The sequence below is a fragment of the Mustelus asterias genome, chromosome 18, assembly GCF_964213995.1.
Source record: "Mustelus asterias chromosome 18, sMusAst1.hap1.1, whole genome shotgun sequence".
Lineage (NCBI taxonomy): Eukaryota > Metazoa > Chordata > Chondrichthyes > Carcharhiniformes > Triakidae > Mustelus > Mustelus asterias.
In genome coordinates this window covers 8,820,631-8,834,589 of record NC_135818.1, presented here as the reverse complement: position 1 = coordinate 8,834,589, position 13,959 = coordinate 8,820,631, and the positions used below count along the sequence as shown (strand labels likewise).

The window sequence follows — 13,959 nt, the reverse complement described above, 5'->3', positions numbered from 1 at the left end:
CAGGGACCTGGGTTCAATTCCTGGCTTGGGTCACTGTCAGTGCGGAGTCTGCACGTTCTCCCCGTGTCTGCGTGGGTTTCCTCCGGGTGCTCTGGCTTCCTCCCACAGTCCGAAAGACGTGCTGGTTAGATGCATTGGCCATGCTAAATTCTCCCTCAGTGTACCCGAACAGGCACCGGAGTGTGGCGACTAGGGGATTTTCACCGTAACTTCATTGCAGTGTTAATGTAAGATTACTTGTGACACGAATAAATAAATTTTTTTTTCAAACTTTAAGTTTACCTTATCATTTTGCCAGTGATATTCCCTCTTGCAACATGCTGCTTTGGTGCACTCCTGGAAGTGGGAGAGAAGTGAATTAAGAGGTTAAAAGCTGCTTTTCCTCAGTATACACGTTGTGCGATTGAGATTACAATTGGTTAAAATCTCAGAATGCACAGAAGCCTATCAGAATGCAAAATGAAATGAGGTCTCTCGGGATGCGATAGGTTTCAGGATGACATGCCTGGTGATAGGAGATTGGAACCAAATCGGTCCCCTGTGTCGGGATTGGAAATATAATTCCTGTGTCGGGCTAGTCCACAATAGTTGACGGTGCTATCGATGACAAATGATTCAATTTGCTTCTCTGAAGAGCTGCGATAATCATCGGTGACTGAATCTGGCCTCGGATAAGATTGCAAGTTAATCCTTTAATGTGCAGGCAAACCAGAGCCAGATAAAAGAGGAGGAAAGCAGTAGTACAGAGGGAAGTTGCATTGCTGGGTAACATGCAGTAACATGCAGGGCAGCTGCATTGCTGGTTAACTTGCAGTAGAATGCAGAGAAGCTGCATTGCTGGTTGGTTTGCAGCAGTTGGTAGAGTAGCTGCATTGCTCGTAAACATGCAGTAGAATGCAGGGAGGCTGCATTGTTGGTTCATATACAATAGCTGGTAGAGAAGCTGCATTGCTGGTAAACATGCAGTAGAATGCAGGGAGGCTGCATTGTTGGTTCATATGCACAAGCTGGTAGAGAAGCTGCATTGCTGGTAAACATGTAGTAGAATGCAGGGAGGCTGCATTGTTGGTTCAAATGCACAAGCTGGTAGAGAAGCTGCATTGCTGGTAAACATGCAGTAGAATGTAGGGAAGCTCCATTGCTGGTAAACATGCAGTAGTTGGTAGAGAAGCTGCATTGCTGGTTGATATGCAGTAGTGCATATGGGAGTACATTGCTGCTTAACATGCAGTAAAATGTAGGGAAGCTGCATTGCTGGTAAACATGCAGTAGAATGCAGGGAGGCTGCATTGTTGGTTCATATGCAATAGTCGGTAGAGAAGCTGCATTGCTGGTAAACATGCAGTAGAATGTAGGGAAGCTCCATTGCTGGTAAACATGCAGTAGAATGTAGGGAAGCTCCATTGCTGGTAAACATGCAATAGAATATAGGGAAGCTCCATTGCTGGCAAACATGCAGTAGAATGCAGGGCAGCTGCATTGGTGGCTAACGTGCTGTAGAATGTAGGGAGGCTGCATTGCTGGTAAACATGCAGTCGTACCTCGATGCAGTTGTGGATATTCTGAAGCCTCGAACTTTGCTAATGTATGGCCAACGTCATTGGGATTTGGTTACACTGCGGGTGTGTCCCTTTGGAGGGAGAATGCGTCCACAATATTGGACAGATGGAAATTGTACTTGCGTGCACATTTTAATTGTTTGCTTTGGAGCGATTTAATTCTGGTGTGGGATTTCTGGGCATCTCTGCCACACTTGATTGGGCAGATTAAACAAGCTGCTGACGCAATTGTGAAGAAGTCTCTCATTTCCTTTATCAAAGCACCGATAATTTTAAAGACCGTTCCTTAAGCTTGCCTTTTTCAAGGGAAGGAAACCCAACTTCTCCAGTCTGTCCAGGTAACTGAGGTTCTTCATCCCATGTATAATTCTGGTGAAGCTCCTCTGCACCATCTCTTAGCCCCTGGTGTCCTTCCCAAGGTCTGGTGGCTAACATTTAGCCCAGTACTCTGGCTAAGTACAAGTTTAAAAGATTCACCAAAACTTCCTTGCTGTCGCAGTCTGTGTTTCTATTTGTGCAAACCAAGGATCTTTGTCTGATTTCCCCCCCCCCCCCCCTTTGAACTGTTACAATTCTGAGCTTTATAAGATTACAACTATATTTTTTGGTTCATAAGAGTGCTATGATTTGGGACTCTGGGCAGGATTTTCTGTGCAACCCCCACATGCTTCCCCATAGCGGGGGTGGCACAGTGGTTAGCACTGCTGCCTCACAGCGCCAGGGACCCGGGTTTGACTCCCGGCTTGGGTCACTGTCTATGTGGAGTCTGCACATTCTCCCCGTGTCTGCGTGGGTTTCCTCCGGGTGCTCCGGTTTCCTCCCACAGTCCGAAAGACGTGCTGGTTAGGGTGCATTGAGCCGTGCTAAATTCTTCCTCAGTGTACCCGAACAGGCGCCGGAGTGTGGCGACCAAGGGATTTTCACAGTAACTTCATTGCAGTGTTAATGTAAGCCTACTCATGACACATTTTACTTTACTTTGCTATTGGCCAGCGGCGAGATCTTCCAGTCCCGCCGTTGTCAACGGGGTTGCCCCTTGAATGCACACTCGCCACCATGAAACCCATGGCGGGAGTGCACTGTCGACAGGACCAGAAGACCCCGTCAGCTTGAACAGTTGGGAAGTTCCTCCAACCTTTCCCGCGGCTGGCCTTCTCCTTTCCCGCTGGAGTTTTGTCCGAGTATCAGATTCTCCATTCTCGCTGGGGCTGGGATGAATGAGATTGGAGAATCCTGCCCTCTGCCTTTAAGGCAAATGAAAGGCCTCATGCTAGTATATTCATGACACTAAGCTTGGGTGGTTTAATTGTTAAATCGCAATAAACACAGATTTGCTCGATTGAGAGAGAGGTGCAAGGTCCTTACACTTGTAGATAATGACAGTAGATTCTAAGTCTACTGTGAATAGACCAAGAGTCTCCCAAAGTCCCAGAAAAATGGGGTATCATATCAATTGCAAACAAAGTAAGGTATCCTTTTACTTCTAATATGAAAGGCATTTGTAATCAAAGACAACATTTCTACTTTGATACAAAACTAATGTGCTTCCCATTGCCACAGAGGAAAGGATAGAGGAAGCCATTTTGAGATCGGGCTACAGGCTTCCCTAAAAACCCAGAAATATCATAGAAGAGAGTTGTAGTTTTACTTGTGAAGTCTGCAGCCAACTGAGGTAGAGAGCAAGAAAAAGATACAATTAGTCAGGCTTGCACCTTCAGCAGAGAAAATGTTGAATCTCCTCATCACCCACAATGCGGATGGAAGCTTACAATCAATTTGAAGACTCTGTTTATGAGGAGTTAAAAGAAGCTGGAAGATTTGCCTCGCTTGGAGCTAAGGGAGGAGATCTATCCTCACAATGGAAGACCTTTCTGGAATTAGAAGTTATCCAATTGGAAAAGTAGAAAGGAAGCAACATGTTGGGAGGCAACTGTGAACTATTTGTTATGAAACTTATAATTCTGGGGATTTGATTTGATTAATTATTGTCACATGTATTACTATACAAGGTATTGTTTCTTGCGTGCTATATAGACAAAGCATACCATTCTTAGAGAAGGAAAGGAGAGAGTGCAGAATGTAGTGTTACAGTCATAGCTAGGGTGCAGACAAAGATCAACTTAGTGCGAGGTAGGTCCATTCAAAAGTCTGATGGCAGCAGGGAAGAAGCTGTTCTTGAGTCGGTTGTCGGTACGTGACCTCAGACTTTTGTATCTTTTTCCCGACGGAAGAAGGTGGAAGAGAGAATGTCCGGGGGGCATGGGGTCCTTGATTATGATGGCGGCTTTTCCGAGGCAGTGGGAAGTGTAGACAGAGTCAATGGATGGGAGAATGATGAGGAATGAGAATCTGTTTATTCTGCAGTTTAAAAGTATAAGTTGCGTACACTGGGCAGCACGGTGGCACAGTGGTTATCACTGCTGCCTCACAGCTCCAGGGACCTGGGTTCGATTCCCGACTTAGGTCACTGTCTGTGTGGAGTTTGCACATTCTCCCCGTGTCTGCATGGGTTTCCTCCCACAGTCCAAAGATGTGCGGGTTAGGTTGATTGTACATCCTAAATTAACCCTTAGTGTCCCGGGATGTGATGGTTAGAGGGATTTGCAGGGTAACTAAGCAGGGATAGGGCTTGGGTGGGATTGTTGTCGGGTGCAGACCCGATGGGCCGAATGGCAGCCTCCTGCACGATAGGATTAGTGTTTAGTCAGTAATGCTGTTCTGTCATTTGATGCGATGGAAGTTTTTAAAACTTTACTGTAGAAAATTCTATGGTTCCCTTCACCGGTGATGGTGATGATTGTGGTGGACAATGTTCAGACGCCATTTAGATGCACCAGTTGTGCGGGAAAATCCAGTACAAATCCAAGCTTCAAATTAAGTCAATGGAATTCTGAATGCATCATTTTATGACAAATCTACAATTAAGCTCATACATCACAGTGTCAAACCAAGCTAGTTAGACCGTGGTCTTAGAGGCAAGAAACTATCTTATTATTCAAATCAAAATTGGATCCAAACAATGGATTTCATGATTGTGAACTCCTGCTTGACTTTTTCAACAAGAAACTGGATTTGTTATGCATTCGGGTTAAAGTGCAATTTCTGTTCACTTTTGAAAAATGATCAATAATTTGAGACTTAAAAATCTGCATTTTGAGTTAATCTTGCATCACCCAGGCATTTGTTAGGGACCAGATCAGAAACTCCAAGGTATTTTGTGAAGTTAGCCTCCACCCTAACTTTTGATTTTGGCATCAGGGTGAGCGTAAGGTGTTTTGCTCCAGTTATGATTCCAGTGACCCACTGGGGAGCTTTTTATCAAACAAAGTTTATTTAAGAACACCATAAGACCATAAGACATAGGAGCGGAAGTAAGGCCATTCGGCCCATCGAGTCCACTCCACCATTCAATCATGGTTGATTTCAACTCCATTTACCCGCTCTCTCCCCATAGCCCTTAATTCCTCGAGAAATCAAGGAATGTAACAAAATAATCAAGAAATGTAACAAAATCAATGTAAAGAAATGTAAAGAAATCAAGGAATGTAACAAAATAATTAGCATAACTTTCACCAATTAAAATACTTTAACATGACGAAGTATAATTCTTAACAGCTAGCTATCTCTTTTGTTCCAGTTTAGCAGTATCCCCCACAGACACAAATCCTTTCTTTAGAACCATTTAGCACAGAAATCAAAGATGCTTACATAGGTACTAGATTTCCAGCCTATTGACACTTCTGCAGAGTGATCCAGACAGACACCTGTCTTCTAATTTTCACACAGCAACCTCCAGAGAGATCGCCACCCCCAAATAGTTGAGAGAGAAAAGGCTTTTTTCTTGGCAGATTTCAGTCCTTGAGACAGAGCAAGAGATGCAGAGAAAGCGACCTCTCTCTCAAAATCCCAAAAGCAAACTGAGCTTGAGTTCTGTGTGAGCCTGGCTGCACCCAGTCATTTGACCTTACCTGTCAATTATCCCAAACAAGCCTCATTCTTGGGAAAAATGCAAAGAACAAAAGCCTGCATTATTAGTTCAAATCAAAAACAAACACTGCATCAATTAAGATCAGTAAGAAGATTACAATACCAGGTTAAAGTCCAACAGGTTTATTTGGAATCATGAGCTTTCCGAGCGCCGCTGCTTCATCAGGTGATCAGTTATGTTGCTGCAGTAACAATACAGTGCTTCTGGAGCCAGACAAAATGGCTCCAATACAATGGTATGGACTAATAGACACATTCAGCACATGTTCCAACACTTTATTAAGACCCCTTTTTTAATTGCTTGGAATTTTTCCAAAGTGAATCCAAGTCATTTTTCACAGCTTTAATCTCTCGGCCGAAACTTGCTCCAGAAGTCCACGCACATCCTAGTAGTTGTTGGGAATTTCCATTGGTACTGATGAAGAGATGAGGATTGAGGTTGAAGGAACTGCAGAGGGATGGGAACGCAAACATTTCTCCTGAACATCTTCAAACAAACTATTTTGCAGAGTTTGATTTCTCTCTTCCTTACGTTAGTAAGACCAGACCTGGAATACTGTGTACAGTTCTGGTCACCCTATTATAGAAAGGATATTATTAAACTAGAAATAGTGCAGAAAAGGTTTACTGGGATGCTACCGGGACTTGATGGTTTGAGTTATAAGAAGAGGCTGGATAGGCTGGGACTTTTTTCCCTGGAGCATAGGAGGCTTAGGGGTGATTTTATAGAGGTCCATAAAATAATGAGGGGCACAGATCAGCTAGATAACAATATCTTTTCCCAAAGGTAGGGGAGTCTAAAACTAAAGGGCATAGGTTTAAAGTGAGAGGGGAGAGATACAAAAGGGTCCAGAGGGGCAATTTTTCCATTCAGAGGGCGGTGAGTGTCTAGAACAAGCTGCCAGAGGTAGTAGTAGAGGCGGGTACAATTTTGTCTTTTAAAAAGCATTTCGGTAGTTACATGGGTAAGATGGGTATAGAGGGATATGGGCCAAATGCGGGCAATTGGGACTAGAATGGTGGTTTAAAAAAAGGGCGGCATGGACACATTAGGCCGCAGGGCCTGTTTCTATTCTGTAAACCGCTATGACTCCTGAGTCTTAAGAAAGCAAGTGCATTGACATGTTCTTTCTCACTCTTTCCTGTAGTTGCCATTCTTGCTGAACACGGTTGTATCTCGTCGCCAGTATTAATTGCAGTCATATTTTTTTTGTTTGCAGTCACAGAACGACCTATCTGCCAAGGAGGTGCCTTATGCTCTTGGTATCCGAAGATAAGCGAATACCCCAAGACAAAAAGGTAATGTGTCTTTTTTCCCCCAAGGGAGGTGGGGAGGGGGGCGCAAAACACTTTCTGCCGACTTTCAAACTTTGCAGCTTCGCTGAGGTAACCGTGCCGCAGTTTACCAACTCCTAACAGCCTCAAATGCCGAGGCAAATTGAGCCCTGATATTAATTAGCTTCCCCCAGAACCACTACCTCTCGAGCGTAATTAGTTGAGTGAGTGAAACACAGTCGCGTTGGCCACACTCGCCGCCCTCAGTTGCGTCCTTGCGCCTCCTGCTGGACAACTCAAGAGAGCAGTGACAATTGGCTGGATCTGGCCAGCCCCTTGGTTTGGGCTCTCAATGCTGTTAAGGGATGTCAAATATTTCAAAAATGTTGCACTTGCCCTTGCTTTCTAAGTTTTTGATTTAGTTTATGATGCTACCCTTCTATACTGCTTTCATAGAAACATAGGAACTTGAAGCAGGAGTAGGCCATTCATAAGAACATAAGAAATAGGAGCAGGAGTAGGCCGTCTAGCCCCTCGAGCCTGCCCCGCCATTCAATAAGATCATGGCTGATCTGACGTGGATCAGTACCACTTACCCGCCTGATCCCCATAACCCTTAATTCCCTTACCGCTCAGGAATCCGTCCATCCGCGCTTTAAACATATTCAGCGAGGTAGCCTCCACCACCTCAGTGGGCAGAGAATTCCAGAGATTCACCACCCTCTGGGAGAAGAAGTTCCTCCTCAACTCTGTCTTAAACCGACCCCCCTTTATTTTGAGGCTGTGTCCTCTAGTTTTAACTTCCTTACATTCGGCCCTTCAAGCCTGCTCTATCATTCATTTTGATCATGGCCGATCATCAAATTCAATATCCTGATTCCCTCCTTCCCCCCTCATATCCCTTGATCCCTTTAGCCCCAAGAGCTATATCTAATTTCTTCTTGAAATCACACACTGTTTTGGCCTCAACTACATGCTGTGGTAGTGAATTCCACGCATTCACCACCCTTTGGGTGAAGAAACTTCTCCTCACCTCTGTCCTAAAAGGTTTTTCCCTTATCCTCAAACTATGACTGGACTCCCCCACCATTGGGAACATTCGTTCTGAATCTACCCTGTCTCACCTGTTAGAATTTTAGAAGTTTCTATGAGATCCCCTCTCACTCTTCTAAACTCCAATGAATTTTTATTCATTAGTGGGACATGGGCGTCGCTGGTTGGCCAGCATTTATTGCCCATCCCTAGTTGCCCTTGAGAAGGTGGTGGTGAGCTGCCTTCTTGAATCGCTGCAGTCCATGTTCTGTGGGTTGACCCACAATGCCGTTAGGGAGGGAATTCCAGGATTTTGACCCAGCGACTGTGAAGGAACAGCGATATATTTCCAAGTCAGGATGGTGAGTGGCTTGGAGGGGAACAGGTGGTGGTGTTCCCATTTATCTGCTGCCCTTGTCTTTCTGGATGAATGTGGTCGTGAGTTTGGGAGGTGCTGTTTAAGGATCTTTGGTGAATTGTTGCAGTGCATCTTGTAGATAGTACACACTGCTGCTACTGAGCGTCGGTGGTGGACGGAGTGAATGTTTGTAGATGTAGTGCCAATCAAGTGGGCTGCTTTGTCCTGGAAGGTGTTGAGTTTCTTGCGTGTTGTGGGAGCTGCACCCATCCAAGCAGGTGGGGAGTATTCCATCACACTCCTGACTTGTGTCCTTGCAGATCGTGGACAGGCTTTGGGGAATCAGGAGGTGAGTTACTCACTGCAGGATTCCCAGCCTCTGACCTGCTCTTGTATATAATCCTAACAGACTTAGTCTCTTTCTTTGGACTGAAGACACATACACATGCTTCATGTTGTGGTCTTAATTTGAAGGTTTGGATTGCATTGTTCTGAGAATGCTGGCATGTCATCTTCTCTCCTGTGTTAGCTTGGGCCTTGGATCAATATTCAGGCTGATTTTGCACATGCTATATCATCTGAACTGGGCTGGTGCCAGATGCTCAGATTGTTGTGTTCCCCTAAGTTAACAGATTCTCTCATCGTTGATCCATGCTGTAAACCTCTGCACTCCTCCAGTTTCCTGGTTTGTCATCACTAAAAAGGGTGGCACGGTAGCACAGTGGTTAGCACTGCTTCCTCACAGCGCTGTGGTCCCGGGTTCGATTCCTAGCTTGGGTCACTGTCTGTGTGGAGTTTGCACATTCTCCCCATGTCTGCTTGGGTTTCCTCCGGGTGCTCCGGTTTCCTCCCACAGTCTGAAAGACGTGCTGATTAGGTGCATTGGCATTGGCCGTGCTAAATTCTCCCTCAGTGTACCCGAACAGGCGCCGGAGTGTGGCAACTAAGGGGATTTTCATCGTAACTAAATTGTTAATGTAAGCCTTACTTGTGACACTAATAAATAAACTTTAAACAAATCCAGTAAGCATCTGATTGAATGATGCAATGTGGCAAAATATGGACGTATTCTGTCCAGATGTTTGACATTGAAGTATTACCCGCCCCAATTCTGAGACCTTGAATACCCAATTCTAGAACTCTACACTCACAACAAGGAGAAAATGCCTCTCAGTATCTGCTCTGTTAGGCCCCCTCAGCATTTTAGATGTTTCAATGGAATCCCCTCTCATTGTTGACAGATATTGTGCACAGATTGCTATTAACATCAGCACACTGCATGATTTTTTTAATACGATTGAGTTAACTTTCGCTGTGAGCTACTTTTGTTTTAACAATGTGTTTGAGGTATAAGGAGAGGCTGGCTAGACTGGGACTTTTTTCTCTGGAGCGTAGGAGGCTGAGGGGTGACCTTATAGAGGTCTATAAAATAATGAGGGGCATAGACAAGGTAGACAGTCAATATCTTTTCCCAAAGGTAGGGGAGTCTAAAACTAGAGGGCATAGGTTTAAGATGAGAGGGGAGAGATACAAAAGAGTCCAGTGGGGCAATTTTTTCACGGAGGGTGGTGAGTGTCTGGAACGAGCTGCCAGAGGTAGTAGTAGGGGTAGGTACAATTTTGTCTTTTGAAAAGCGTTTAGACAGCTACATGGGTAAGATGGGTAAAGAGGGATATGGGCCAAATACGGGCAATTGGGACTAGCATAGTGGTAAAAACTGGGCGGCATGGACACGTTGGGCCAAAGGGACTGTTTCCATGCTGTAAACCTCTATGACTCGGTTGCTGGAATTTTGCCAGCACACAGAACGGCATTCTCCACTCGGGCGGGCGAGGCAGTAAAATTCCAGCATATGACTCTACAATGGACTTATAAAGTAAAAGTAAAGTTTATTTATTCTTCACAAGTAGGCTGACATTAACACTGCAATGACGTTACTGTGAAAATCCCCTAGTTGCCACACTCCGGTGCCTGTTCGGGTACACTGAGGGAGAATTTAGCACGGCCAATGCATCTAACCAGCACGTCTTTCGGACTGTGGAAGGAAACTGGAGCACCCGGAGGAAACCCATGCTGACATGGGCAGAACGTGCAGACTCCACACAGGCAGTGACCCAAGCCAGGAATCGAACCCGGGTCCCTGGCGCTGTGAGGCAGCAGTGCTTGCCACAGTGCCACCCATCAAATCATGGCATATTCACACTACTTAATGGGAGGTCAGGTTACGTGACTCGCTTCAATAGAAAGCTGACTGGGCTTTTGTCGTCTTGTCTGGTGTTGAGTTGGGTTGAAAGGCGAAGGTGGTGACAGCCTGGCCTAAGTTGTATTGCCGCAATTGGACCTTGTGCAACACATCCCAGATCTCCGATATGCCAGTCTGACCTGACTCAGTGCCGAAAGCAGAAAGCAAAGATCAGCGGGGTTTTTACATCACAGCAGGATGTTGATCTGTGGACGCTGAAAGCTTTCTTTCTGATTGTCAATAAGAGCACTCTGTCAGAAATGGGAATTATAGAATGCCTCCAGGTGACAGGCTTGGGGCTTGAGAGAAGATAAGAGTATGGGGAGAGTAGGCAGCGGTGCGTTAAATACTGCTGCTAAGGCTGTCTAGATACAGGCTAGTATTAGAGGCTGCCACAGAAAGTGGATGAGTCAGAGGGTAATTGCAAGCCAGTGTGCTGGCCTGTCAGATTGCAGGACTGTGTCTCCAGCCCCGTGCCAGCATGTGGCTGATCTTTCACTCCTGCACCAGATCGGTTTTTACCATCTATTTCTCACAGGTGACAGGGTTGCTGAGATGGAATTAGCGTGTCATTAGCTCATTAATTCCGTGCACTCCCCTTCTCCTGCAGCATTTAGAATCATAGAAACCCCACAGTGCAGATGAGGCTATTCGACCCATTGAGCCAGCACCGACTCTCTGACAGAGTATCTTACCCACGCCCTCTCCCCCCCACCACCCCACACATATAGCATGGCCAATCCACCTAACGTACACATCTTTGGACACTAAGGGGCAATTTAACGTGGTCAATCCACCTAACCCACACATCTTTGGATACTAAGGGGCAATTTAGTATGGCTAATCTATCTAACCTGCACATCTTTGGACATTAAGGGACAATTTAACATGGAGGAAACCGGAGCACCCGGAGGAAACCCACGCAGACACAGGGAGAATGTGTAAACTCCACACAGACAGTGACCCAAGCTGGAAATCAAACCTGGGTCCCTGGTGCTGTGAGGCAGCAGTGCTAACCACTGTGCCACCGTGCTGCCCACAGAATAGGAACTAGCCTGAGTGGACCAGACTGTACTCGATCTGAGAGCTCAGAGAGTCCTTATCCACTTTGATTTGGGGGCGGCATGGTGACACAGTGGTTAGCACAGCTGCCTCACAGCGCCAGGGACCCGGGTTCGATTCCCGGCTTGGGTCACTGTCTGTGTGAATTTTCCAAGTTCTCCCCGTGTCTGTGTGGGTTTCCTCCGGGTGCTCCGGTTTCCTCCCACAGTCCAAAGATGTGTGGGATTAGATTGATTGGCCATGCTAAATTGACCCTAGTTTCAGTGGGATTAGCAGGGTAATTATGTGGGATTATTATTAATTTATTTGTTCGTCACAAGTAGGCTTACATTAACACTGCACTGAAGTTACTGTGAAAGTTCCCTAGTCCCCACACTCCGGCGCCTGTTCGGGTACACTGCAGGAGGAAACCCAGAGCACCCGGAGGAAACCCACGCAGACACGGGGAGAATGTGCAAACTCCACACAGACAGTGACCCAAGCCGGATGTCAAACCCGGGTCCCTGTTGCTGTGAGGCAGCAGTGCTAACCACTGTGCCACTGATATGGGGATCGGGTGGGATTTTTGTTGGTGCAGACTTGATGGGCTGAATGGCCTCCTTCTGTACTGTAGGGATTCTATCATTCTAGAAGTAATGTTTATTCATACATTCAGCACAACCTCATGCGTAAACATAAGAAGGGGATAGGAAAATAAAAGTTCGAATGAAAAAAAAATAGGAATATTGATTTGTGTGAATGCTGGAGTCGGGAATGTCAGAGTCCAGGGAGAGATCCTTCACATAGGAGTTAAAGTGGGTTCAGCTAGCTGAAAGCAGGAATTGCCAGATTCCTTCAAAATTGATGATGATGCAACAATGTGAGATTGATATTTAGCGACTCGGTGTTGCCCATTCATGAATCAAGTTAAAAATCAATTTCTGTGTCTCTGGCCAAAGTCAATAGTACACCTTAGAAGATAGATGGTGGCTATTAGTGCCTCCGCAGGTATAAAAGTCTCAATGTCATCTTTAACTAGCTTTATTCTGTGTGTTTAATTATTTAAAGCTTAATGTGATCCATTCCCTTGGCTTGTTTTAAGGACTATTTAAATATATTTAATTTATTAACATATAAAGTACTAATTATAGCTTCAGGGTTGTAAATAATTGCTGCCTCAAGTTTATACAAACCACACTAGGTATTCAAGGTAAAAAGAGCACCTGCCTCCCCTTCTGCACCAAATTCCCACTCTCATCAAATTCTCAGTTTGCCACCCTGCTGCTGATAGAATCTACAGTGCAGAAGGAGGCCATTTGGCCCATCAAGCCTGCATCGACAACAATCCACCCAAGTCCTAGCCCCGTAACCCCACATATATTTACCCTCCTAATTCCCCTGACACCAAGGGGCAATTTAGCATGGCTAATCAACCTGCACATCTTTGGACTGCGGGACGAAACAGGAGCACCCGGAGGAAACCCACGCAGACACGGGGAGAAGGTACAGACTCCACACAGACAGTGACCCGAGCCGGGAATCGAACCCGGGTCCCTGGCGCTGTGAGGCAGCAGTGCTGCCCACTGCGCCGCCGTGCTGCCCATCGATGCACTCTGTCACATTGTGATCTACGATTTTGCTACATCCTCCGCTCTAAACAATTTCCTTTTTACGAATCACGATGTTTTGGTGCCATCTGATTTTCCCTCTGGCCTCGCTCACAGCAGTGTCAGGGAAATTAATCTTGAATTCCCTGAGAGTCCTGGACTACTCCCCGGCATTCGGATCAATAACAGCTGAAGGGGCCAGGCATAACAAAGCTAATCCCTGAGGAAGCACCGATATTTCACAGCGAGAGGTTATTGTGTTGAGGTAATTGCTTCAATACTTTTGGTATCAGTGCAAACTGGTTGTGCGCTTGTCCAATACGTGGAATAAAATTATTTCCAGGCATTACCTGAACAACGTGGAACTTACTTTGAACATGTTACGATAGAATGCTACAGTGCAGAAGGAAGCCATTCGGCCCATCAAGTCTGCACTGACCACAATCCCACCCAGGTCCTATCCCCATAACCCCATGCATTTACCCCAGCTGGTCCCCCTGACACGAAGGGGCAATTTAGCATGGCCAATCAACCTAACCCACACATTTTTTGAAGTGTGGGAGGAAACCGGAGCACCCGGAGGAAACCCACGCAGACACGGGGAGAATGTGCAGAATCTACACAGACAGTGACCCGAGGCCGGAATCGAACCCAGGTCCTTGGCGCTGTGAGGCAGCAGTGTTAACCACCGTGCCGTGTTGCCAAGAACCATTCAGGAGTTTTGTTTTTGTGCTTTTTTAGTCTTCACTGAAAGAGTCTCCCCTGCAGGATAAATGGGAGAGAGGTTCAGGAGACCTCTTTTTTTGGCCGGCACGGTGGTTAGCACTGCTGCCTCACAGCTATAGGGTCCCAGGTTCA

At 45.9% G+C, this 13,959-nt stretch overlaps 1 protein-coding gene across 4 annotated transcripts in view; it reads left to right on the top strand.

Annotated features, from left to right (window-relative positions):
• LOC144506952 (alpha-(1,6)-fucosyltransferase) overlaps positions 1-13,959 on the top strand; it is a 646,707-nt gene that overhangs the window by 270,185 nt on the left and 362,563 nt on the right. For all 4 annotated transcript variants that reach the window (XM_078233392.1, XM_078233382.1, XM_078233383.1 and 1 more), the window contains exon 4: positions 6,767-6,845. The gene's annotated coding sequence lies outside the window, so the exon portion shown is untranslated. The remainder of the gene's footprint in view (positions 1-6,766; positions 6,846-13,959) is intronic.